This window comes from Balaenoptera ricei, chromosome 11 (genome assembly GCF_028023285.1).
Source record: "Balaenoptera ricei isolate mBalRic1 chromosome 11, mBalRic1.hap2, whole genome shotgun sequence".
Lineage (NCBI taxonomy): Eukaryota > Metazoa > Chordata > Mammalia > Artiodactyla > Balaenopteridae > Balaenoptera > Balaenoptera ricei.
Genome location: NC_082649.1, coordinates 78175639 through 78200230, shown reverse-complemented (window position 1 = coordinate 78200230; position 24592 = coordinate 78175639). Strand labels below are relative to the sequence as shown.

Here is a 24592-nt window from a genome sequence, read left to right as displayed (position 1 = left end):
CCAAAGTTAGCAGAAGGAAAGAAATCATAAAGATCAGAGCAGAAATAAATGAAATAGAAACAAAGAAAACAATAGCAAAGATCAATAAAACTAAAAGTTGGTTCTTTGAGAAGATAAACAAAATTGATAAGCCTTTAGCCAGACTCATCAAGAAAAAGAGGGAGAGGACTCAAATCAATAAAATCAGAAATGAAAAAGGAGAAGTTACAACAGACACTGCAGAAATACAAAGCATCCTAAGAGACTACTACAAGCAACTTTATGCCAATAAAATGGACAACCTGGAAGAAATGGACAAATTCTTAGAAAGGTATAACCTTCCAAGACTGAACCAGGAAGAAATAGAAAATATGAACAGACCAATCACAAGTAATGAAATTGAAACTGTGATTAAAAATCTTCCAACAAACAAAAGTCCAGGACCAGACGGCTTCACAGGTGAATTCTATCAAACATTTAGAGAAGAGCTAACACCCATCCTTCTCAAACTCTTCCAAAAAATTGCAGAGGAAGGAACACTCCCAAACTCATTCTATGAGGCCACCATCACCCTGATACCAAAACCAGACAAAGACACTACGAAAAAAGAAAATTACAGACCAATATCACTGATGAATATAGATGCAAAAATCCTCAACAAAATACTAGCAAACAGAATCCAACAACACATTAAAAGGATCATACACCACGATCAAGTGGGATTTATCCCAGGGATGCAAGGATTCTTCAATATACGCAAATCAATCAATGTGATACACCATATTAACAAATTGAAGAATAAAAACCATATGATCATCTCAATAGATGCAGAAAAAGCTTTTGACAAAATTCAACACCCATTTATGATAAAAACTCTCCAGAAAGTGGGCATAGAGGGAACCTACCTCAACATAATAAAGGCCATATATGACAAACCCACAGCAAACATCATTCTCAATGGTGAAAAACTGAAAGCATTTCCTCTAAGATCAGGAACGAGACAAGGATGTCCACTCTCACCACTATTATTCAACATAGTTTTGGAAGTCCTAGCCACGGCAATCAGAGAAGAAAAAGAAATAAAAGGAATACAAATTGGAAAAGAAGAAGTAAAACTGTCACTGTTTGCGGATGACATGATACTATACATAGAGAATCCTAAAACTGCCACCAGAAAACTGCTAGAGCTAATTAATGAATATGGTAAAGTTGCAGGATACAAAATTAATGCACAGAAATCTCTTGCATTCCTATACACTAATGATGAAAAATCTGAAAGAGAAATTATGGAAACACTCCCATTTACCATTGCAACAAAAAGAATAAAATACCTAGGAATAAACCTACCTAGGGAGACAAAAGACCTGTATGCAGAAAACTATAAGACACTGATGAAAGAAATTAAAGATGATACCAACAGATGGAGAGATATACCATGTTCTTGGATTGGAAGAATCAACATTGTGAAAATGAGTATACTACCCAAAGCAATCTACAGATTCAATGCAATCCCTATCAAATTACCAATGGCATTTTTTACTGAGCTAGAACAAATCATCTTAAAATTTGTATGGAGACACAAAAGACCCCGAATAGGCAAAGCAGTCTTGAGGCAAAAAAATGGAGCTGGAGGAATCAGACTCCCTGACTTCAGACTATACTACAAAGCTACAGTAATCAAGACAGTATGGTACTGGCACAAAAACAGAAACATAGATCAGTGGAACAAGATAGAAAGCCCAGACATTAACCCACGCACCTATGGTCAACTAATCTATGACAAAGGAGGCAAAGATATACAATGGAGAAAAGACAGTCTCTTCAATAAGTGGTGCTGGGAAAACTGGACAGCTACATGTAAAAGAATGAAATTAGAATACTCCCTAACACCATACACAAAAATAAACTCAAAATGGATTAGAGACCTAAATATAAGACTGGACACTATAAAACTCTTAGAGGAAAACATAGGAAGAACACTCTTTGACATAAATCACAGCAAGATCTTTTTTGATCCACCTCCTAGAGTAATGGAAATAAAAACAAAAATAAACAAGTGGGACCTAATGAAACTTCAAAGCTTTTGCACAGCAAAGGAAACCATAAACAAGACGAAAAGACAACCCTCAGAATGGGAGAAAATATTTGCAAATGAATCAACGGACAAAGGATTAATCTCCAAAATATATAAACAGCTCATTCAGCTCAATATCAAAGAAACAAACACCCCAATCCAAAAATGGGCAGAAGACCTAAATAGACATTTCTCCAAAGAAGACATACAGATGGCCACGAAGCACATGAAAAGATGCTCAACATCACTAATTATTAGAGAAATGCAAATCAAAACTACAATGAGGTATCACCTCACTCCTGTTAGAATGGGCATCATCAGAAAATCTACAAACAACAAATGCTGGAGAGGGTGTGGTGAAAAGGGAACCCTCTTGCACTGTTGGTGGGAATGTAAATTGATACAGCCACTATGGAGAACAATACGGAGGTTCCTTAAAAAACTAAAAATAGAATTACCATATGACCCAGCAATCCCACTACTGGGCATATACCCAGAGAAAACTGTAATTCAAAAAGACACATGCACCCGAATGTTCATTGCAGCACTATTTACAATAGCCAGGTCATGGAAGCAACCTAAATGCCCATCAACAGACGAATGGATAAAGAAGATGTGGTACATATATACAATGGAATATTACTCAGCCATAAAAAGGAACGAAATTGAGTCATTTGTTGAGACGTGGATGGATCTAGAGACTGTCATACAGAGTGAAGTAAGTCAGAAAGAGAAAAACAAATATCGTATATTAATGCATGTATGCGGAACCTAGAAAAATGGTACAGATGAGCCAGTTTGCAGGGCAGAAGTTGAGACACAGATGTAGAGAATGGACATATGGACACCAAGGGGGGAAAACTGCGGTGGGGTGGGGATGGTGGTGTGCTGAATTGGGCGATTGGGATTGACATGTATACACTGATGTGTATAAAACTGATGCCTAATAAGAACCTGCAGTATAAAAAAACAAACAAAACAACTAATACTAAACTTTCATTGGGTTATTTATATGGAAATATGTTAATATAAATGTTTCAGACATTACATGAAATTTCTAAAAATCTTATATTTGTATTTGTATGGAAATATGTATGGAAATATGTTAATATAAATGTTTCAGACATTACAAAAAAATAAATAAATAAATAAAATGCACACAACCCTTTGACCTAGCAGTTTCATTTCTAGTAATTTATTTTAGAAATATAGTCACTAGATGCACAAAAATCTCTGTACTAAAATATTCATCATGGCATTTTGTTTAATAACAAATGATTTAAAATAGTCTAAATGTCCAAGAAATAGGAGATTGGTGAATAAATTATGGAATGTTTATGCACTGTAATATAATTAAGCCTTTATAAAGCCTGTATCTATATAGAACCATCTCTAAATGAAAGAAGGGTTAGAATATGCTATTATTTGTGGTCATAGAAATGTAAAGTATATGTATATATATTTATATATGCATATGTTGAAGACTGCATAAGAGATTTTTAAAAGCACGTGTCAGAAGACATTTTTCACTGTACATTGCTCCTTTGGTATTATTTCAATTAATTACTTCTTGTATGTATCATCTATTCAAAAATTATAAGTTAAGAAAATTATAGGGGTGGTATATTTGTATGTTTTTACTCCCCCCTTACATAAAGATGTCTTGCTTGATTCTCTGCTGTATTGCACCTGACTTCTCTTTTGAGAGTTTTCTTATAATTTCTGTTAGAACACCTTTTATTAGGATATCATTGCACTGACACTTTTAGTAATGAGGTGGCAACTCCCCTTATTCCTTTATTGCTTGCCATGACTCTACGGAATGTAGATAGCTCTACCACTTTCTTCCAAGGTTCGAGTCCTTCCTATCCAGGAGAACTATTTAGAAACTTGTTTGTGCCAATGGTTTCTGCCCACAGCGGGGGCGGGACCAGGGCGCGGCGAGAAAATCAGCGGGAAACGCGTCTCCACTTCTGCTTGTGGTCCCACCGCTGGGGTCTCGCTGCTCCCGCCATGGCGCAGCGCCATGTGCAGAGTGATGCCATCATTGGGCATTATGAATGCGGGACCGAATAATTAACAGCCACCCCTTAGACGGAGGACCAGGTGCAGGGTAGAGTCTTTCTGGATGTTGTAATCAGAAATAGTGCGGCCGTCTTCCAGCTGTTTGCCTGCAAAGATGAGCCTCTGCTGGTCGGGGGGGATGCCTTCCTTATCCTGGATCTTGGCCTTCACATTCTTGATGGTGTCACTGGGCTCCACCTCCAGGGTGATGGTCTTGCCCGTCAGGGTCTTCCCGAAGATCTGCATACCACCCCTTAGACGCACCAAGCCGGTCTGGTGCACCCCGAGCCCCGTGCCCCGGCCCCGGCTGGGCAGCAGCGGCAAGCGCACCCAACCCGCCGAACCCTAGCGCGGCGAGCCTGCTCCGCCCCCGCGCAGGAGGCTGCGGCTGCTGGCCAACGCGGTCTCTGGCCCTAGTTCCCCAGCTGTCCCTGGCTCCCCAGAGCACTTTTCTCCCCAAAGCAAGAAGACAAAGGCCACCCTCTCAGCTGGTCAGCGACCCTGCCTGGCAGCCCAGGAGGACAAGGTCCCTTCATAGGTCACCCTTTCCGAGCTCTTGACTGCAGTGGGCACAGGAGCTGGGGGCACGGGTCCAGGAGCTGAAGGCAAGTGCACAGAAGAATGCTGGGGAACCCAGAGCACCGGAGGACAAGGGGCACCCAGCGGGGCTATGTGGTGAACAGATGCCTGCCTGTCAGCGCTTCCTCGCCCTGGCCCAGCCCGGGCCCCCGGGCCTTGTGCTGCCCTACAAGTACCAGGTGCTGGCCGAGAGGTTCTGCAGCATGGACACCATCGTGGGCATGCTGTACAACCGCTCTGAGACTGTGACCTTCACCAAGGTCAAGCAGGGTGTCCAGGACATGATGCGCAAGTGCTTTGAGGAGTGCAGTGTGGGCCGGATCAAAACCGTGTACCCTGGCTCCTACCGCTTCCGCCAGGAGCGCTACGCCCCTACCTTCAAGGACGTTGGCAGGAAGTCTGATTACCAGCTCACCATCGAGCCGCTGCTGGACCAGCCGGCTGGCAGTGCGGCTCCCCAGCTCACGGCGTCGCGCCTTTTGCAGCGGCGCCAGATCTTCAGCCAGAACCTGGTAGCCCGCGTCCGGTAGTATCACAGGGCCTTCCTGGCCTCCCTGAACACCCCCGCCCATGGAGGTTCCTGAGGACCAGCTGACACACTGGCACCCCCGCTTCAATGTGGACGAAGTGCCTGACATGGAGCCGGCCAAGCTGCCCCAGCTGCCCACCGTGGAGAAGCTGGCCACCGCCCAGGAGGTGCTGGCCGGTGCCCGCAGCCTGATGTCACCCAGGATGGAGAAGGCTCTGAGTGACCTGGCCCAGCTCACGACCGAGCCTAGCAGCCCCCGGTCCCCCAGCCCGACACTGCCAGCCACCCCGCCGGCCACACCGCCTGCCACCCTGAAGGGGGCGTCCCAGGCCCTGCTGGAGCGGATCCGGCCCAGGAGGCGCAGAAGCAGCTGGCGCAGATGACCCGGCGCCCGGGGCAGGAGCAGCGGCTGCAGGGGCTCGAGCGGCTGCCTGAGGTGGCCCGCGTGCTGCGCAGCGTCTTTGGGTCAGAGCGCAAGCCAGTGCTCAACATGGAGATGGCCTGCAGCAGGATGGTGGGCAGCTACCGCACAGCCACGAGCCCCTGGGAGATGGAGAAGCATGTGCACCTCCTCTCTGAGCTGCTGTCCGACTGGCTCAGCCTATACCGCATCCGCACGGACACCTACGTCAATCTGGGCAAGGCCGACGACCTGGCAGGTGTCTTGGCACGGCTGGCCCGCCTTGCCCGTGCTGAGGAGGCGCTGTGAGCCCGGCGGACAGGTGCCAACACAGACCGGCCGCCGGGCCTGTGTCTTACTTCCTTTAGGAACACGACACACTTTGCTTTCCCTGTCCTAAATCCCCATGAGGGTCAGGGCTCTGGCTGCTGGGCTTGAGGGCCTCTGACTAGTGTGGTGGAGGCCCCCCTCATATACAGGGTGCACGGAAGTGGGGTGGGGGAGAGGTAGTGTGGTTGGCAGAATAACCCTCCCAGGTGTCCACGTGGGATCCTGAGGCGGTCCTGGAGTATCTCAGTGGGCCGGGTGTCACACACAGGGTCCCCATAAGAGGGAGGCAGATGCAGAATCTGAGATTGGAAGGTGCCGGCAGGAGCCGCGAGCCAAGGAACAGATTCTCCCTGGAGCCACCAGAAGGAACCAGCCCTGCCCACCCACACCCTGATTTTTGTACTTGGCCTCTAGAACTGTAAGATAAAGTCAGAAAAAAAAAAAAGAAAAGAAAAGAAAAAAGAAAAAGAAACTTGTTTGAATAAATGGTAAAATCATTCAAATGCACTGGTTCTGAATTTCTAATGGGTGCATTTGTGAAAATGCTGAGAAGCTTCTGGAGGCAGGGGCCTGGTCCTTTTTCAACAACAAATAGAAATTAAAGACTATTAATGATACTTATTATTAACTTTTAAAAAGCTCTCTCTACCCCCAACAAGTTAAAGAGCTATTGTTTGAAATGTATGGTCCAAAACTATGTCATTCTCTATTATATGTGATAGCATAAGCCCAAGAACAATGTTTAAAATTGTTTTAATCATTGTTATAAAAGGAATTAATGAGTGGTAACATTCAGAAACCCCGTTGCTCATATTATGTTTTGGGGGTATGGAGGAGGAAAAAGGAGAAGGAAGAAAAATACATTTCGAAGAAAGTTAAACAACAACTTGTAAATTTCATTCTCTGTTGCTGGAAAACCAACTGATTATACATGAATGTATAATAAAACAAGTGTTTGGCACATTGTGGTGTATGAACTATGTAGTGTAATCAGAGCTTATTTTCCTGCAGTGGAGATTGAAATGTATGTTTCTTCTAAGCAGTACCTTTCATTCCATTTTTATTTTTTAAGGAAGAGTGAAATTTACAAGTTGCTGCTTAACAATACCAGAAGTGCTAATTCCTATACGATGAATAGTGAAGTTTACAAATTGCCATTTGACATCCCCACATTTCTGTTTGTTTGTCCTCCCTCCCCACCCCCCAACAAGGTAAAATTTATAAGCTTAGTAAAAACCCTTCATTATTAATACAAGTTTACATTGCTGTTGGGAATTCCATAAATGGCATATGAACATATCTAAGGGGAAACATAAAGGTGGACGTTATGAGACAAGAAATTCTTTCAGGAACATTGAATGTGTAATCATCACTCAAGAAAGAGCATGCAGAGACACTTATTCATGGCTTTGTGTCCCCATGACCCATTCCCTTGGCTCCTTGGTTCTGTTATCCTTCAAGTATGTTTCATTGGGCCTTTGTTTTTTTTTTTTTTTTTGGAAATCCATCTAACTCTTCCTTTGCAAATCTTCCTCAGCTCAGGCTATATACATCCCTCCTTTTCCATGGTCCCTTTTTCTCCACTTCCATGTTCTTCCCTGAACACTCAAAAAGTGGCTACTGTGTGCACAATTAATTAAATGAATGGTTCACAGCCTTAGGCCGTCACTTCTATTATTATCTGGTACTGCTACTTAAATATTTTATTATTACAGCATTTTATTGTTATTAAAATTTTAAGATATACATGCCTTATTTCACCAATTTTATTATAACAAGATCCTTGAGGGGAGATATCAGGCCTTAAAATCCTTATGCTCCCAATGGGGGCATGTATATAATCGAAATGAAGTGGATGTTTTTACCAATCACAAGAACCGGGAGAGAAAGGAAGTGAAAAAGGAACGGACACCCTGTCGTACGTAACTGGTCTGAGAAGATGGTTGCAACAAATTCTTCCATTTCTGTCTGTGCACGTCTCTTCTCCCGTAAAGAGAGAAAGTCCTTTTTCCCTCCCTGTGAGTTTTGGTTGACCTTTTGACTTTTTTTGGCCAATAGAAAATAGCAGAAATAACACTGTGTCAGTTCTGAGTCTAGCTAGACTTTAGGTTGGCTGGAGATAAACACTCTTTAGAGCCCTGTGCCATCGCTTTAAGAAGTCTGGTTATGCAGCAAGAGAGAGGTCATTGGGAGAAAATTCGTGGAGGATTACGAAGATATGGAGAGAGGCCCAGCCAGCCCCCAGCTGTTCCAGTCATATCAGCCGAGGGGCATGGAGGGAAGGGAAGCCAACTTGGATCTTGCAGTCCCAGCTGGACTGCCCCAGTCAACATTATGTGGAGCAGAGAGATGAGTTGTCCCACTAAGCGCTGCCCAAACTGAAGATGTAGAACAAATAAATGGTTGTTATTCTTATTGTTTTAAGTCACTAGTTTTGGAGTGGTTTATTGTATAGCAAAGATTACAGAAAACACATCCAAAACGGGTTAAGTTGTATATTAAATTTTCTGGTCTACAATAGTGCTTTTTGAGCTTTAATGTGCATACAGATCACCTAGGGTTCTTGTTAAAATTCTGATTCAGTAGATTAGGGGTGGGGCCTGAGATTCTGCATTTCTAAGAAGTTCCCCAGTGATGCTGATGTTCTGGTCTGTGTGCCACATTTTGAGTAGAAAAGGTCAAAGCAGGGAAGTCCATTCATCCAAAGATTAACAAGTTGTTTATTACAACCAGGAAGGTTATACTTGCCTTTCTGTTGAGATTGCAGATCCTGCACAGGCTGTATCAGCTGCCCAATAGACATGCCAATTCCAAAAATATAAAGTCAGACAAAGGTGCATTTTAACCAAAGTACTAGGCAATTTCTATTTTCTTAAAGTCTAACTTTGCTGAGAGTGACTTTATTCCCCTAAGCTTCGTGTCTGTTTAACCAAGAAGCATGCTCTGTGACAGTTGTTGATAATGGTAATAATAATAGCAATTACTCTACACTTCACAAGTGCTTTGTTGTGAGCCAGAATCTGTACTAAGTGCTTTATATACATTTCATCATTTAATTCCTGTAACATACATGACTGTCACCATTTTGCAGGTGAGGAAACTGGGGTTCAGGGAGGTTTAGTTACTAGCCCTAGTCACCCAATGACTAAGATAGGATTCAATTCTGTATGATGTGACTCCAAAGTTCAGGTTGATAACTGCTCTGCCACACTGCTTCCAACTAGAAGCCTAGCACAGGCCTCAGGTTAGTGTATTATGGCTCACATTCTTTCTTTCTGGACTTGTTTCTTGGTAGTAGTGGTGGTAGTAGTAGGAGTATAGATATTTTCCTTCCGTGCAGTATAGTTGACTTTGGGAAATCCTAACAGAGATACCCGAAATGTTCTTGCGCATGTGCGCGCATGTGTGTGTCTCTGTGTGTGTGTGTGTGTAAGGCAGGAGTGGAAACACCTTTGAAACCCATTAGTTGGGAAGTTTAATTTTTTGTAGCAACATTCACATAATTACTGTCAGCATTTTACAGTGGTATTTAAAGTGCTGATATGAGGAAAGTCTTTACCAGAATAAATACAGATGATTTGTTTAAACTTCAATAGTCTCTTGTTTTCACTGTGTTGCCTATTGCAGCAAAATAATTTCACCCCCCTCCCTTTGCTTTAGACTTACTGTTTACCCCTCTATGGCATTTATCAGACAGAAGCTACTACTGTTTTAGGTTTCCATCAGAGTAGCATAAAATACTTCTAAAAACCATAAGAGACTCTGATATGATCTACTTTGAAATTAGACGGCCAGGACATCTCTTTACTTGTTGGTTTGAATGCCTCTTCTCTGCTCTCTTGAAGGTTAAAAGAACTGGCAATACTGGAAATGGCAGTGCTCTGTGGCACCAAAGCCAGTGCCCTGCAGGGACCTACTCCATAGTGACTTGGGATTAGATGAAGACACCAGGACACCAGGACCTCTGGCCAGGAGGTTTACTTAGCTCTCAAATCTCTTTACTGCTGAGGTGGCTGTTCTCCAACATGCTGGTGGTGATGGAGGGGTGTGTGTGAGTGTATGTGTGTGTGTATTAGTATGTGTGTGTGTATACAGAGTTCTTTAGTGTGTGTGTGTATACAGAGTTCTTTAAAGTGAGATCATTTGGCTGCACACTTTTTGGTGGGGTCAGTACAAATTTTATTGTCTTCTTTAGGTGAAGAGGCAAGGTGTATGGGGGTGGTGACAGGACTTGATTGGGACTTGAATCATTGCTCAGAAGTAACAGTGATTTTCTTCAAAATCACAAAATCCATGTTTCTCCCACTGCCTGCTGTTCTTCAAAATGAGCTGGTCACTTCCTGGTACAACAGTGATTTTCTTTGTCATTCTGAATGAATCATTTACAAGACAAATGGTCCATTTTGATTGATTTCCTGATCTTTTGGACATGAAATATTTCATGTTTCTTTTAAGATAAATATCTAATTTTTCCAGCAAATGTAGTATTGTAAGTACCTTTTGAGAAATATTTAATAAGAAGCACATTTTATTTCCTTGGAACTACATGGAAGAACTCTCTGGACCTTTATTAGTTTGCATGTTGCTATTCAGAAAAGTGTGGAATATCCTCCATTAATTTTTACCACTTTCTAAATTATCTTCTTCAAAGAAAAATCCCAAGAAGGCAGAGGCTTGCTTAAGTGAAACATTTCTGAAGATGCTTTTCTTGCAGATTTCCAAGAGTCTTAGATATCTAATGTAATTTGTTTCGAGGAGACTGTGGGTGACAAAGCACTGCTGGTAGGGGTTTGACACATACAGTATTAAGAATGGATTCCTTAGTAATCATGTGGATTGGCCAAGAGAGGAGAATTTAAATGGAACGCTCGGTAGAAAATAAGTACTCTGTGCAATGCAGAAATAAAAATACGTTTGGTAAACACACAACATAAAAAGGTTATACTTATTATCATTATTTTAATTTATTTATTTATTTATTTATTTTTGGCTGCGTTGGGTCTTCGTTGCTGTGCAGGGCTTTCTCTAGTTGTGGCGAGCAGGGGCTACTCTTCGTTGAGGTGCATGGGCTTCTCATTGCGGTGGCTTCTCTTGTTGCGGAGCACGGACTCTAGGCACGTGGGCTTCAGTAGTTGTGTCGCATGGGCTGTGGAGCACAGGCTCAGTAGTTGTGGTGCACAGGCTTAGTAGCTCTGCAGCATGTGGGATCTTCCCAGACCAGGGCATGAACCTGTGTCCCCTGCATTGGCAGGCGGACTCTTAATCACTGCTCCACCAGGGAAGTCCCAAAAGGTTATTATTAAATGAGACTTTTTGTAGTGTCAGCTTAATCTTTCTTTTTTTCATTTATTGTTAATTAATTAAAGGAAAAATATCTTTGAAAAATCTGTAAAGGTTGTCCTATGGTTTGTTTTATTAAAATTGCTTAAATCTGATGTGGGAACTTTCTGTTAGCAACATTCTGAAATTTGGACAAAAGCAAAGTCATAGCTTATAATATATATATTTTGAAAGTTGAAAATAGTATTGATTCATACTATTTTCCTGAGAGGAAGTTAAGTTTATTGTTTTCGTAAATTCTCCAAATTCTTTTGGTTATGTAGAGGAGGAAAAATAATTTCCCCTCTGCCCTTCTGAATTCTTGGCTGAGACCACCCCAAACCTCCCAGTAATAAAAGATTAACAGGAGAAAAAAAGCAAATGGAAATTTATTAACCTGTATACTTCATGTATACATGGGAGATACCCAGAAAAACTGAGTAACTCCCTGAGATATGGTGCATCTACTACCTTAAATACCATCTTCAGCTAAAGACAAAAGAAAGATAAGGAGGGTTGGGGTAGGTAGTTATGGGAGTTTACTAGGAAAAGCATGGTAAACAAGGGTAAGATTTGTTCTATAGATTTAACGCCTTCTCCATTGATAAGATTCTCTTGTGATTTAGAGTCATCCTTCTCTTCCTGGTACAGAGAGGGAGACACTTACTAATGGAGATTTCCTTTATAAATGTAAATGTCTCTTACAAAAGGGCAAGTTCTACTCTATTTTCAGAGCTTCTCCTGTGTCTGCTGTTTCTTCCAATAATTGGCTCAAAATAATCCTTATGCTGAAGAGTCATATTTTGGGGTGACATATTCTGCTACCCTTCAGTTGCAAGTGGGTAAAACTGAATTCAGGATATCCCAAGAGAAATGAAAATGGGAATTTTGGCTCACATAATTGCAGTTTTCAGTGGGATGAACCTGACTTTTGTCATGCATGGCTATAGGTGCTTCATTGTTTATTCAAAACTGTTTCTTCCAGGGGTGAATCTAGGTTTTGTGTAGCCTGAAGTTTACACAGTTTGGAGAAGCTTCTTTATTAAAAGATCATAAATGACCACATTGCTCTAAAAGGACCTGGAAACTTAAGTTGCAATAGCTTCATGGTGAATTTGCCTGTGCTCCTCCCCATCTCATAGCCCATTTCTTCTCTACATGCTCTTAATTTTCCTTCAGTCTAAGTCCTTGTGGTGGTGTGAATTTAACTACTATTAAAAAACAAAATTCGGGCTTCCCTGGTGGCGCAGTGGTTAGGAATCCGCCTGCTAATGCAGGGGACACGGGTTCGAGCCCTGGTTCAGGAAGATCCCACATGCTGCAGAGCAGCTAGGCCCGTGCGCCACAACTACTGAGCCTGCGCTCTAGAACCTGCGCACCTAGAGCTGATGCTCCAAGACGAGAGAGGCCACCACAATGAGAGGCCCGCGCATGGCAATGAAGAGTAGCCCCTGCTCACCGCAACTAAAAAAAAAAAAAAAAAGAAAGCCCACGCACAGCAACGAAGACCCAACGCAGCCAAAAATAAATTAATTAAAAAAAAAAAGAAATGTATTTCCAATAAAATTTAAAAAAACAAAAAACAAAATTCAACTGAGTGAATTTGAAGATCTAATTGGCTTTATTCAGCGATTCATGAATCAGGCAGCATCCTGTCTAGTAGATAGAAAAGGGCTCCAAAGAGCTTCAGACAAGGAAAGGGCAGAAAGGGAGTGGGACAAGAAAGTCATAAATAAAAGAAAGGATTGTTTCAGGCAAAGTACCTTCTTGGGGGATGGCAGAGTTCCATCAGATGGATTATCTCACCAGTGCTGGCCAGGAAATTTCAGACTGACTGGTTAAGATTACATTTCTAGGAGAGACTGAAACTACAATTAGATTACGTATTAACTCTTGATTTGTTGACATGGGGCTTAGCGCAAGTGACTCCATTCTGGGCCTGTTTTCTTCTTCTTTGTTTTTTTTTTAATACTACCCATGTTCTCAGAAGCACCTTTCTCTTACAGCTGATTCATATAAATCCCCCCAGAAGACTCAGATTGGTTAGCTTGAGTCACATTCCTACCTCTGGTGAGGGAGATGAGACACTCAGTTGAGATCCCAGGAGAAAACAATGAGCTGGGGAGGGGCAGTGCCCTAAGGGAGTCAGATGTTGATCAGTCTAAATAATGGATGTTTACTTCCATGCTCTTCACCCTCTTTTGTTGACCTGGGGGGTAGAGGTTGGTCCTCCAAATTGGATGTATGAAACACCCATTTAAACTTGAATTTTCAGCTCTTTTCAGGGATTAAGCTGACCTTAGTAAGAGCAGAAACCATACACAGGCTGGGAGGTCAATTTCTGATTTTCTTTCAAGTAAACCTCACTTAGGTGTTTTCTGCATGTGAGATACTGGGAAAGGATATCTGGTTGAGAGCCTCTGCCTTGTTGTATCTTCCTTTACCCAGAATTTGTTCTCAGACACAATATGAAAAATACTCCATTGGTCAGTATTGCTTTTTTTCATAGAAGTCCTGTGGAAAATTACAAAGAAAATGAAAACTTGATTCCTAAACTCCTTATCTGTCTTTCTGCTTCCTTTAGATTTCCTTGTCCTTTGCCAATGTTCACCTTTCTGGAATAAGATAATGAAAAGAATATGGATGATATGTTTCCAAAGTTGAAAGTATCTATACATCATAGCACCACTTTATGATGCTGCTTTAATTAATGATGATACTATCAGTCTATCAGAAATGTGAACACATCTCCTTTCATAATAAACTCCTTCAGTACAGCAGTTGCCATTAAAAAGTACCCTCTTTTATGGATGATGTAACTGCTGTAATATTTGGAAGTACGTGCTGAGTATGAGAATATTAGCGTATTAAGGTTCTTCTGAAAAACAGAACCAATAGGAGGTATTTATGTGTGTGTGTGTGTGTGTGTGTTACTGAACTCAGGTCCAGCTGCTCGCTGCTTGAAAATCAATACTCAAGAGGCAAGTGTTGGTAGAAATGGAAAAAGTTGTTTTTAATCAGAAAGCTGGCAATCTGGGGAGAAGGTGGACTTGTGTCCCAAAACCAACTCTGAAGATTTTGCTCAGCCATGAAAGTTTTCAAAGAGAAAAGGAGAAAAAATCTCAGTTAATCATTGAGGTAGGGTATCAGACTCATTGCCATTTTCCACTATGTGCACGCTTGTCGACTTCTTGTGATCTTTCTTTAGATGCTATTTTGTTCACACAGTTTGTTCACAAGATTACCGAAGGGGAAGCTAGGGAAGAGATTTAGTTATCTGTTAATTACTTATTCTTCATTTCTATTTCTTTGATCTAAGGAAAGAACCAACAGGTTAGGCAAGGTATTGTGTGATCAAAAGATTTGAAAGTGTGCTTGGCCAGAGGTGAGTAGTGCCTGGCTTAAGGTTAGTTACAATATAGCAGTGGTCCCCAACCTTTTTGGCACCAGGGACTGGTTTTGTGGAAGACAGTTTTTCCACGGACCGGGGTGGGGAAGTGGAATGGTTCAGGCAGTAATGGGGAGTGGCAGATGAAGCTTCTTCGTTCACTCGCGCACTGCTCACCTCCTGCTGTGTGGTCTGCTTCCTAACAGGCCGTGGACCATGGCCCGGGGGTTGGGGACCCCTGCAATATAGCTTTGCTAAAGTGACAAGACAAAAGGGGCCTCCTGCGAAGTGCTCTTTCCTGCCAAAAGCTGCTTACCTGTGTGTGTGTGTTTGTTTATATAGGAATAAATAAATATATTCATTATATATAGGAATTGGTTTATATGATTATGGAGGCTGAGAAGTTGCACAATCTGCCATCTATAAGCTGGAGATCCAGGAATGCTGGTAGTTTAGTTTTAAGAACCAGAAGGCGGATGGTGCAAGTCACAGTTGATGGCAGGAGAAGACTGATGTCCCAGCTTAATCAGTCAGGCAGAGAGGATGCATTCCCCTTTTCTCTGTCTTTTTGTTCTGTTCAGGCCCTCACTGGATTGGATGATGCCCACCCACATTGGGGAAGGCAATCTCGTTTACTGAGTAAACAGATTCAAACGCTAATCTTATTTAGAAACACCCTCAAAAACAGACCTAGAAATAATGTTTAATCTGGGCACCCTGTGTTCCAGTCAAGTTGAGATATAAAATTAACTACCACAGTTAACTAAGGTGTGGCATCAATAATTAAAAATCACATTTAAAAAATAGGAACATGCAAAAATGAGAATATTTTGAGCAGCTAGGCTCTTTGAGGGCCGGGGTCCCTGCTTATCATTTTTGTGTCTCTCAAAGGTTCACAAAGTACCTTCTATATTCTAGATGTTAAATGAATGAGTAAATGAGTGAGTGAATGACACTGCTAATACCGCTTCTTTTTGTCTGTTGCCTTGTGTTTTCAGGCTTCAACTCTGGTCATGATTTTTATCTCCCGACTTGTCCCTTTTCTTTTATAAGAGACTTGAATATCTTTTTTTTTTTTTTAATCCTGATCTTTTCTCTTTTAACCTTTGATTCCTGACATTTCCCTTTCCATTTCTCACTTTCTTTTATAGTACAACCGCTTTTGTCTGTTTCAGACTCTCTTCTCCATAGCTTTTTGTGTCAATTTTTTTATTCTTGTAACTTTTCTCTTTTTTAGATACTGTTGGTGAGCTGGTTACTGTATTGAGTTAAAGAAGGCACCCCATTGAGTCATTGTGAGAGAAAACTGATTAACTGACTAATGATGTAATTTTTACTGTGTTAGGGTCTTTAGCCGCTACCATCTGGGGAAATGGATCGCTTTATAATGGCATTTTTATCATAATCCAAACCTCAAAGCACCTGTACTTTTGTTCCTTTTTCTTTGATTTTTTAAACCTACTAGTTATAAATATTGATTCTTTGACTTTCTCTATATTCTCTGTTTTAAAAATAATGCCCATAACTGAAGACACTATGGTAATAAAAATCAACCCTCCATCCCACCCCAGGATGTTCGTTGGCCTCCAGTTATTGCTGGTCTTATTTTCCAGCATAGGAAAGAGAACTAATCAGAACCAATTGAACCCTCCAGAATTCTGTGTTGGGCATGTAGGAAATATCAGATAGGTATAATCATTAGGCTGATGTGATTAATATGTTTGTTCTACTAATCATATTATTTCATATTATTTAATAAGTATGTTTCAATAATCTGATTTATTATTTATTTGAAGGGCAGAAGAATATTGTGTCTGTGATAATGAACTCTGAATCTAAATTTCTTAGGTTCGAATCCTAACTATTCTGATTACTAGCTTGGGCAAGTTATTTTCTCTCTATAGTATTCAATTTCCTCATCTGTATAAGTATTACTATCAATCACATAGAATTATGAGGATTAAATGAGTTATTATTGAAACCCCCTTATGAATAGGGCCTGACACATAGCAAGCATTTAGAAAATGCTAGTTGTCCTTGATTTTTTTTTTTTTTTAGTCTATCCCAATTATTTTCCTCCCAACTTTTTACTTTGAGAATATTAAAATTTAAGAAAAATTGAGAGAACAACAGATACCCAAATACCTTTCACAGGAATTCAGTTATTCATTAACATTTTGGCACTGTTGTTCATTTGCTTTCTTTTTCTCATTTATATACTTTTGAAAAACGAATTGCAATTCAGCTGTAGACATTGTATTTCCACCTGACATTTAACCTTGTATCTCCTAAGATCAATGTGTAACCATAGTACTATTATCACACCCAAGAAATTTAAACACTATGTTACCAAATATAGTCAAATGTCCCCATTAATGTCCCTTGTACCTTGTAGTGTCCCTTTTTCCTTATTTCTATTTTCTTTTCTATAAATCCACTCAGATTACACATTTCTTTAGTTGTTGCACTGCTTTGGACTCTTTAATCTGGAATAGTCTCCTGCTTTTATTTATCTTTCATGAGTTAATATTTTTGAAGTTTCCAAGCCAGTGTCTTGGAATGCCACGCAATGTGGATTTGTCCAGTTGTTTGCTCATGATTAGATTTAGTTTAAACATTTTTGGCTAAAATACTACCTAGGTGATATTGTATACTTCACATTGTACCATATCAAAGGCACCTAATTTGTTTGTATCATTCTTGGTGATGCCGTATGATCACTTGATTAAGGTGATATTCTCCAAATACCTCAAATTTTGGAAGGTATGTGTTTTATTGAGATTTTTTTTTTGCTTTGTCATTAGTAAGTAATCTGTGAGGTGATATTTTGAGAGTGGGTGAATATTCTGTTTCCCAAGAACTTTTCATCCATTGGTTTTATTATTCATGGATGAATCTTGCCTGATGGTGTTCTTCTATATTTATTAGCTGATATTCTTTGGTAACAAAAGAGCTCCTCCTCCCCATATCCGTAGTAGGATTGGATAATTATCATCCTAGCTGGAACAATTTACTCATACAGTATGGTACTTCTTTCAGCTAAAATAAAATATGTGTTTTCTTTGCTGCTTTTATCACAGCTTTTTTTTTTCAAACTTTGTATTAAGTAAAGTCAGCTTACAGAAGATGTGCAAATCATATGTGTATAGCTCAAGGAAGTTCCACAAATTAAATATAACTATATAAACAGATCCTTATTCTTTAGTGATGCTCAAATTGTCCCCAGGTTAGCCAGTAGGATCCCCTCTAAGCTAGTTCCTGTGTCCTTTTGACATGTCTCTGTCAGTTTTGAGTATGCCCTTGAAGAAAATAAGATCTTTTAAGCTTACATTGTATTTTCCCTAGTCCTGATCAAGAATAAGTCATTTCTTCAAAGAGCACTGCCTCCCTTTAGCGGGGAATGGAATTTAGAAACAAAGATTTGGCTACTAGGTGGGATCATTGATACTTTGGTGTCCTTACTTCTAAGATATATGTATGTATTTATGTGTATATACATGTATATACTATATATGTAATAACCTACATTTCAAATCCAACATCACAAAATTCTTCAGCTTCCCTCATTCCTTATTTGTATCTCCTTTATTCCACTGTGAGAGTTCAATGTATTGATTCATTTGCTCTATCCTATAACATTCAGAAAATAGTTTCAGAAATACTACATCAATACTACTTCCAACAACCAATCTACTAAGTAAAGTTCAAGATTAATTTGTACTTATTTTTGTACTAATGCTCCACTGTGAATGTACATTCAGAGTACTAGACTCAAAACTTATTGGAATTCATTTTTTGTCATCTGTGGTTATTTTTATCAATATAGCATACCTTTTACTTCTTTTCCTGTTTGCATGCAAGTTTATGTTTTGTTTTGTCCATCTTTTTCTATTTGAATATGTAAAACTTTACATGGTTCAAAAGCCAAACTTAGATAAAAAGTTGCCCAAGGAAGTCCTATTTCATGCCTACCCTTTCAACCCAGGTCTTACCTACCCTCCATAGAAAATGTTTTCATTAGTTTCCAGTTTATCTTTCAGGTGTTTATTACAAAACTAGCAAATACATACATATATATAAATGCTTACTTTCTTATGCAGAAGGTAGTGTACTACACGTATTCTTTTTCACTTTGCTTTTTTTCAACCTGGCAATTTTTCCATATCACTTTATTAAAATCCTCCTTATTCTTTATTACAGATGACTAGTATTCCTTCTTATGATATACTGGGGTGGTTCCTGTGGATGGCTTAGATTGTTAAGTATTTTGTTATTAGAAATAAGGCCACAGTGAATAACTTCGTGTCTGTTGTTTCTCCTTTATGGTTGAAGCTGTATGTTCAGAGCGAATTGCTGTAACTGACATTGCTGTTAAGTAAACATACAGATAAATAGGTAGATGGATATATGAGTAAACAGATACATAGTTTTATTAGCTAATACCAAATATCCCTTCTTACAGGTTATACCCTTTTGCATTCTCACTAGCAATGCAAAAGAGGGACTGTTTCTCCACACCCTTGCCAACAGAGTATATTGTCAAGCTTTTGAACTTTTGCTAATCTGGTAAGTGAGAAACAGTATCTTGGTGTAGTTGTTTTTAAATAAATGTGTTATTTTAGAATACGTTTATATTTATAGAAAAGTTGTAAAGATAATACAAATTGTATGAGTTCTCATGTACTCCACACCCACTGTTTCCTATTGTTAACCTCTTACATCAGTGTAGTACAATTGTCGTAATTCTAACTGTAGTTTTAATTTGCTTTTCTCTTATTATAAGTGAAGGTAAGCATATTTTCATATGTTTAAAGGCCATTTCTATATCCTTTTCTGTGACCTTCTTGTTCCTTTATTTTGCTCATACAAAAAACTGGGGTTTTGAATACCTTTTTTCCTTTAACTTTTAACAAGTGATTGGTGCTTAATCTATTATATATATTGTATATGCTTTTTCCTAGCATGCATTTGTTTTTTGACTTTGCTTATGGGTTTTTTTTTTTCTGTGCAAAAGAGTTTTAAAATTTTCATATAGTCAAAATTTTCAATCTTTTCCTAATTTTTTTAACATTTGGATTTGAATCATAGTTAGAAAGGCTTTCCCCACATCGAAGTTGTAAAGAAATTAATGTTTTCTTCTAATACTTGTTTTATTATTGATGTTAGTAGTTGCCTTTGATTTTAAGACTAATCATGTTTAATCTCAAGGGCTGCCACAACTCACAGGATTAATGCTAACAGAAGCTGATGGCTGGGGAGGAAAGGGGGAAGATGGAGACTCTAGACTCCTTATCTTTCCTAGTCTCCTATGCAGGGGTGTTTGGGATTTTGGATCCGTAGTCCAGGGCTCAGCAAATAGAAGTCATCATAGAGTAACTAATAGAATGAATGAGTATACTGAGCCTGCGCGTCTGGAGCTTGTGCTCCGCAACAAGAGAGGCTGTGACAGTGAGAGGCCCGCACACCGCGATGAAGAGTGGCCCCCGCTTGCTGCAACTAGAGAAAGCCCTCGCACAGAAACGAAGACCCAACACAGTCAAAAATAAATATAAATAAATAAAAATTAAAAGAAAAATAAAAAAGAATGAATGAGTAAAAGAAGTTCTAGACAGGAATGATGAGTGGCTTAAAAATTAGGCTCTCTCTCTGGAGAATCTGATGTGCACCAAAGCTAGAAAACTAGCAATGGAAGAACAAACAAGAGACACTCTTTTTTGGTTTATAGGCCAACTTGTCAAGGATAAGAAACTACAGGTTCCTTATCCTGAGGGGAAGTCTCAGCCTTTAAAGAGGGCTGGATATAACTTATTCATCTTGTCTCCTTTGTGCAGTCTCCTTTCTTGATCGTGGTTACTTTGGAAACAGTTATATTTGGAGTATTTATACTCTGGAGGAAGTAGGATAGAAAAACATGATTTACTCATCGTAAGTCCAATTCTTGGAGCCATCTTCGTGCCAGATGTACAATCATTTTTTTCCCTGTGAATTTTTGCTATGTGTTTATGACACCAAATAGCTGAATTAAATGTGTAAAATTGGTTTAGTAATCCAGATGTCTAGAAAATAGTGCAACTTTGTTACCTTGTGATAATATTATATGACTAGACTTTGTGTCTTAATGAGTTAGATACATTATGCACAGTTATGTGTAAAGCAATAGAATTGCTAAATTAATTATATGTTTTTTTTTTTTTTTATAACTGAATTGTGCTCTACAGAGTGTTTGCTTCATGCCTTTTATCTCACTTAGAAGTGTTCAGTGGCTTTGGTGGCCCAAATCTGGGTTTTTATTTTGCTTCTCCCAATTACTTTTTTAACTTAAAAAGTGGTTTTTGTTCTCTAAGTCTCATCTAAAAATGGGCTTTTAATGCTTGTTCTATATCTTCATTTTAATGTTGGTTATGCTGAATTAAAAAAAAAAAGCACAACGTGAGAGTTGTGACTTAAGTTTTATTTGGGGCAAAGTGAGGACTATAGCCTGGGAGACAGCATTTCAGATAGCTCTGAGAAACTGCTCCAGAGAGGTAGGGGGGAAGGTCAATATATATATGATTTTGGTGAAAGGGGAGTACATGCAATCAAGCACATGTTTTTTGCAGAAGGTTTCTGCTAGTCTCATGAAGGTTACTGCTAGTCATGAGCAGACGTCACCATGAAGCAATTTAGTGCTTTTCTAGATATGAGGAGAGACAAGAATTGGGCTCATAAAATTGGCTCCTAAAAATATCTAACTATCTGAAGACCTGTTCTGCCAGTTTTTCCCAGAGCACAGAATGCCTGATTTCTGCTCTCCACCCTGAACTCCTTTCAGGGGGTGTTGAAAGTCAGCAGCTGCAGCAGCATATGATTTAATCCTTGTAGAAGTGGATGGCAAGTGCCAATTTATAGTTGACAGTTATATGACTGTATGTGTTCATCAAAATTCATAGAAATGTACACTAAAAGGGGCAAATTTTACTATTTTTAAATTATACCTGCATAAGCCTAGTTAAAAAAGCAAACAAAACAATGTTTACTATTATTGAAAAGAGGGGATACTGACCACGTACTGAAAAAACCTCAAAACAATACAAAATGGTGCTCAGTGACACATATTGTTGAGATGCCCATTAACTCCCTTGAATCTACAGTGGTTGCTTATAATTCCCAGTACACTTTCTCTGAAATTAAAAAAATGTACCTAGCTACAAGTGAGTGAGAATCACATTGTTGTAGGGATATTTCAAAGATATCAAGATTAGCAAAGAATAATGCTTTAGTTATTATTGATAGTAACATGTTACTTGAGCACCTAATGTATTATTTTGCAGTAACATGATTGAGAACCTCTTGCCTCAATGACTAAATTCTTTATCCTTTACTGAAATGGAGCCAGGACCCTGTGGGGCCCTCTGAGGTACACATCTTTTCCGTGTCCCCTCTTTCTTGTTTATAGGAAATAGGCTTCATTTAGCCTCCTTGACCCTCCCTGAGTTCCAAAGGGCAGATTCAGACAGTTGCTAATCAGAAAAGGCAGGGAACGCAGAAACAAACGAGGAGCAGTCAAGAAACTATAGTGCAGCCATGGGGCAGGGTCCTGGTTCCTCCTCAAGGAACCATAACAATATATCTTTGAGTTCTTCTGTTGGAACTAAGACCACTGCCCTGGTGGAAGGTGGTAACTTCAGGCTGATCACAAGATTCCCAGAGCACCACACTGTTACCTTACCACCAACCAATCAGAAGAAAGTCTGCACACAGTGAAAGATAATGAAGACTCTGACCACCTCCTCAAATGATTAACTGTGATTAACTTCCCCTTTCTCCCTTTAAAAACTTTAATGGTTGAGCAGAATCTTTGGAGTTGGTTTTCAGACATGAGCCCACCTTGTCTCCAGATTGCTGGCCTCCTGAATATAGCAATCTTTCTTTTCCAATCAACATTTGTCTCTTGAGTATTGGCTTTCAAGCTGCGAGCAGCCGACCCTGAGTTGTGTAACATTACCATCCATGTATATTTGATATATTATGACTTAGAATTATTTAAAAAAAAAATTAAGCACAAATGAGCCCATACTTACATATTATTCTGTAGGATGCTTCTCTCAACATCTTGTGCTCCTGTCCACATTTAGAGTCATTTCGTTATTTATGTTACATATCTGAAATGTCTATAGCTTCAACTTTGACTTGGATAGAACAACCAATGCACAATTTAAGAGTGTCAAAATACTCAGTGATCAAGAAAAAAGATATTTTAGGTCAGTATTATTTTTAAAATCAAATAAATGCCAAAAAAATCTATGATGAACAAAATATAAAAATTTTAAATAAAGACCAGTGCTGTGCTGAGCCATATTGGAGCCCGGGCCAAAAGAAAAATGAAGTTAATTAAATTAATGGATCTAAGTAAATTAATTGAAAATCATTTAAGATCATTACTACTAATGAGAAAATGTCAAAGATGACAATTCTCCCCATTGAAAACAAGATAAAGAAATAAATGTTGAAAATGTTATATACTTTGTACCCATTAAAGCTACAAAATTGAAATTGTAATAAATTCTGGCTTCACTGTCCTCCAAAAAAATTAACAAAATACATGAAAACATATAAATAGGAGTGCATATGCAGGCTCACATGTGATTCAGCATGGCATTAATCTTTATTTAAAATTTTGATATTTTGTTCACCATTATTTTTTTCACATCAATTTTGATTTTTAAAAATATTGCATTGAGGTTTCATCTTGGTCTATGGCCATACCACCCTGAATGTGCCCAATCTCATCTGAAATATCATCTTGATTACTGAGGGGTTTTGTTTTTTTTTTTTTTTAGCTCTCCTTAAGTTTTGTACTTGAGGTGATTGTCTCACTTGCCTCACCCTTATCCTGGCCCTGAATCCCATTACTCTGCCTCTTGACCAAACTGGAGATGAACTTCAAGTAGAAGAATGAATGAGAGCTGTACAAGGCATGGTAGAAAGTGCTTTCTGACAGGGTTTGGGGTATTTATCCCAGTGGTCAGGTATCTTGAAGTTGCCCCCAACTTTTCCTTCAGATTGCCATTTAGGTTTCCTGGCCTTGACTAAATTGTCAACTAGACAGAGCAGCTGCTGGGGGGGTGGTAAAGGGGAGCAGAATTGGTAACCCCAAAATATGCCTCTTTGACATAAGGATTATTTTAAGCTGATTATATTTAAGAAACTGCAACACAGGAGAAGCTCTGAAAACAGAGTAGAAGTTAGGGAATTTTACATTTGTAGGTCTACATTTTTGTAGGGAAAAACTACATTGTAAGGGAAATCTACATTTTATAAGGGAAATCTACATTTTTAAAGGAAATTTACATTAGAATGCAAGATAGCTATTGCCAGAGAACTTTTTCACCAGTGAGACTTACCTGCCTGGCAAGATGACCTTTGTTTTCGAAATATCTCTTCCTCTCACCTTCCTGTGAATTGCCTTCCTGTTTTTGAAGCATCAGACCCCTCTCCCTTTCCTTAGCTCAGGATGGTGCATTGGCTTCAATCCTCTGGCTGCCTTTTGAGTCTCATCTTTGTGGACTCCTGTACATATGTATGTAATTAAATTTTTTTTTCTCCTTTAAATCTCCTTTTATAGGGGTCTCAGCCAAGAACTCAGAAGGGTAGAGAGAAAATTATTTTTCCTCCACTACAGGGCAGATGAGTGGGGGATGATCCTTTGGGGCCTCCAGTGACCTTTGTCTAGTGTGGTATGTGGTATTTCCAGAGATTTCCATTTTCTGCCTTTGATTTGCTTTGTGGAGCTTCTTAGCTACTCCTGATGTTCCTCTTTACTCAGCCTCTACCATCCACTTTCTTTGATTATCATCCCATTTCCATCACCATGTGCCTCAGGTGGAATTTTAAGAATCCTGAAATCATGATCAGGTTTTAATGTTTGATAGAGATGTACCCTTGAGAGAA

At 39.5% G+C, this 24592-nt stretch overlaps 1 protein-coding gene and 1 pseudogene across 21 annotated transcripts in view; both read left to right on the top strand.

Annotated features, from left to right (window-relative positions):
• FHIT (fragile histidine triad diadenosine triphosphatase) overlaps window positions 1-24592 on the top strand; it is a 1501610-nt gene that overhangs the window by 324614 nt on the left and 1152404 nt on the right. For 8 of the 21 annotated variants that reach the window (XM_059940096.1, XM_059940095.1, XM_059940091.1 and 5 more), the window contains one exon: window positions 19125-19228. The exons of 11 other annotated variants lie outside the window; for them this stretch is intronic. The gene's annotated coding sequence lies outside the window, so the exon portion shown is untranslated. Of the gene's footprint in view, window positions 1-9800; window positions 9965-19124; window positions 19229-24592 lie in introns of all 21 variants that reach the window. 2 more of the 21 variants (XM_059940084.1, XM_059940083.1) reach the window with 1 other exon arrangement.
• On the top strand, window positions 4257-5934 carry LOC132374243 (DNA replication factor Cdt1-like; annotated as a pseudogene).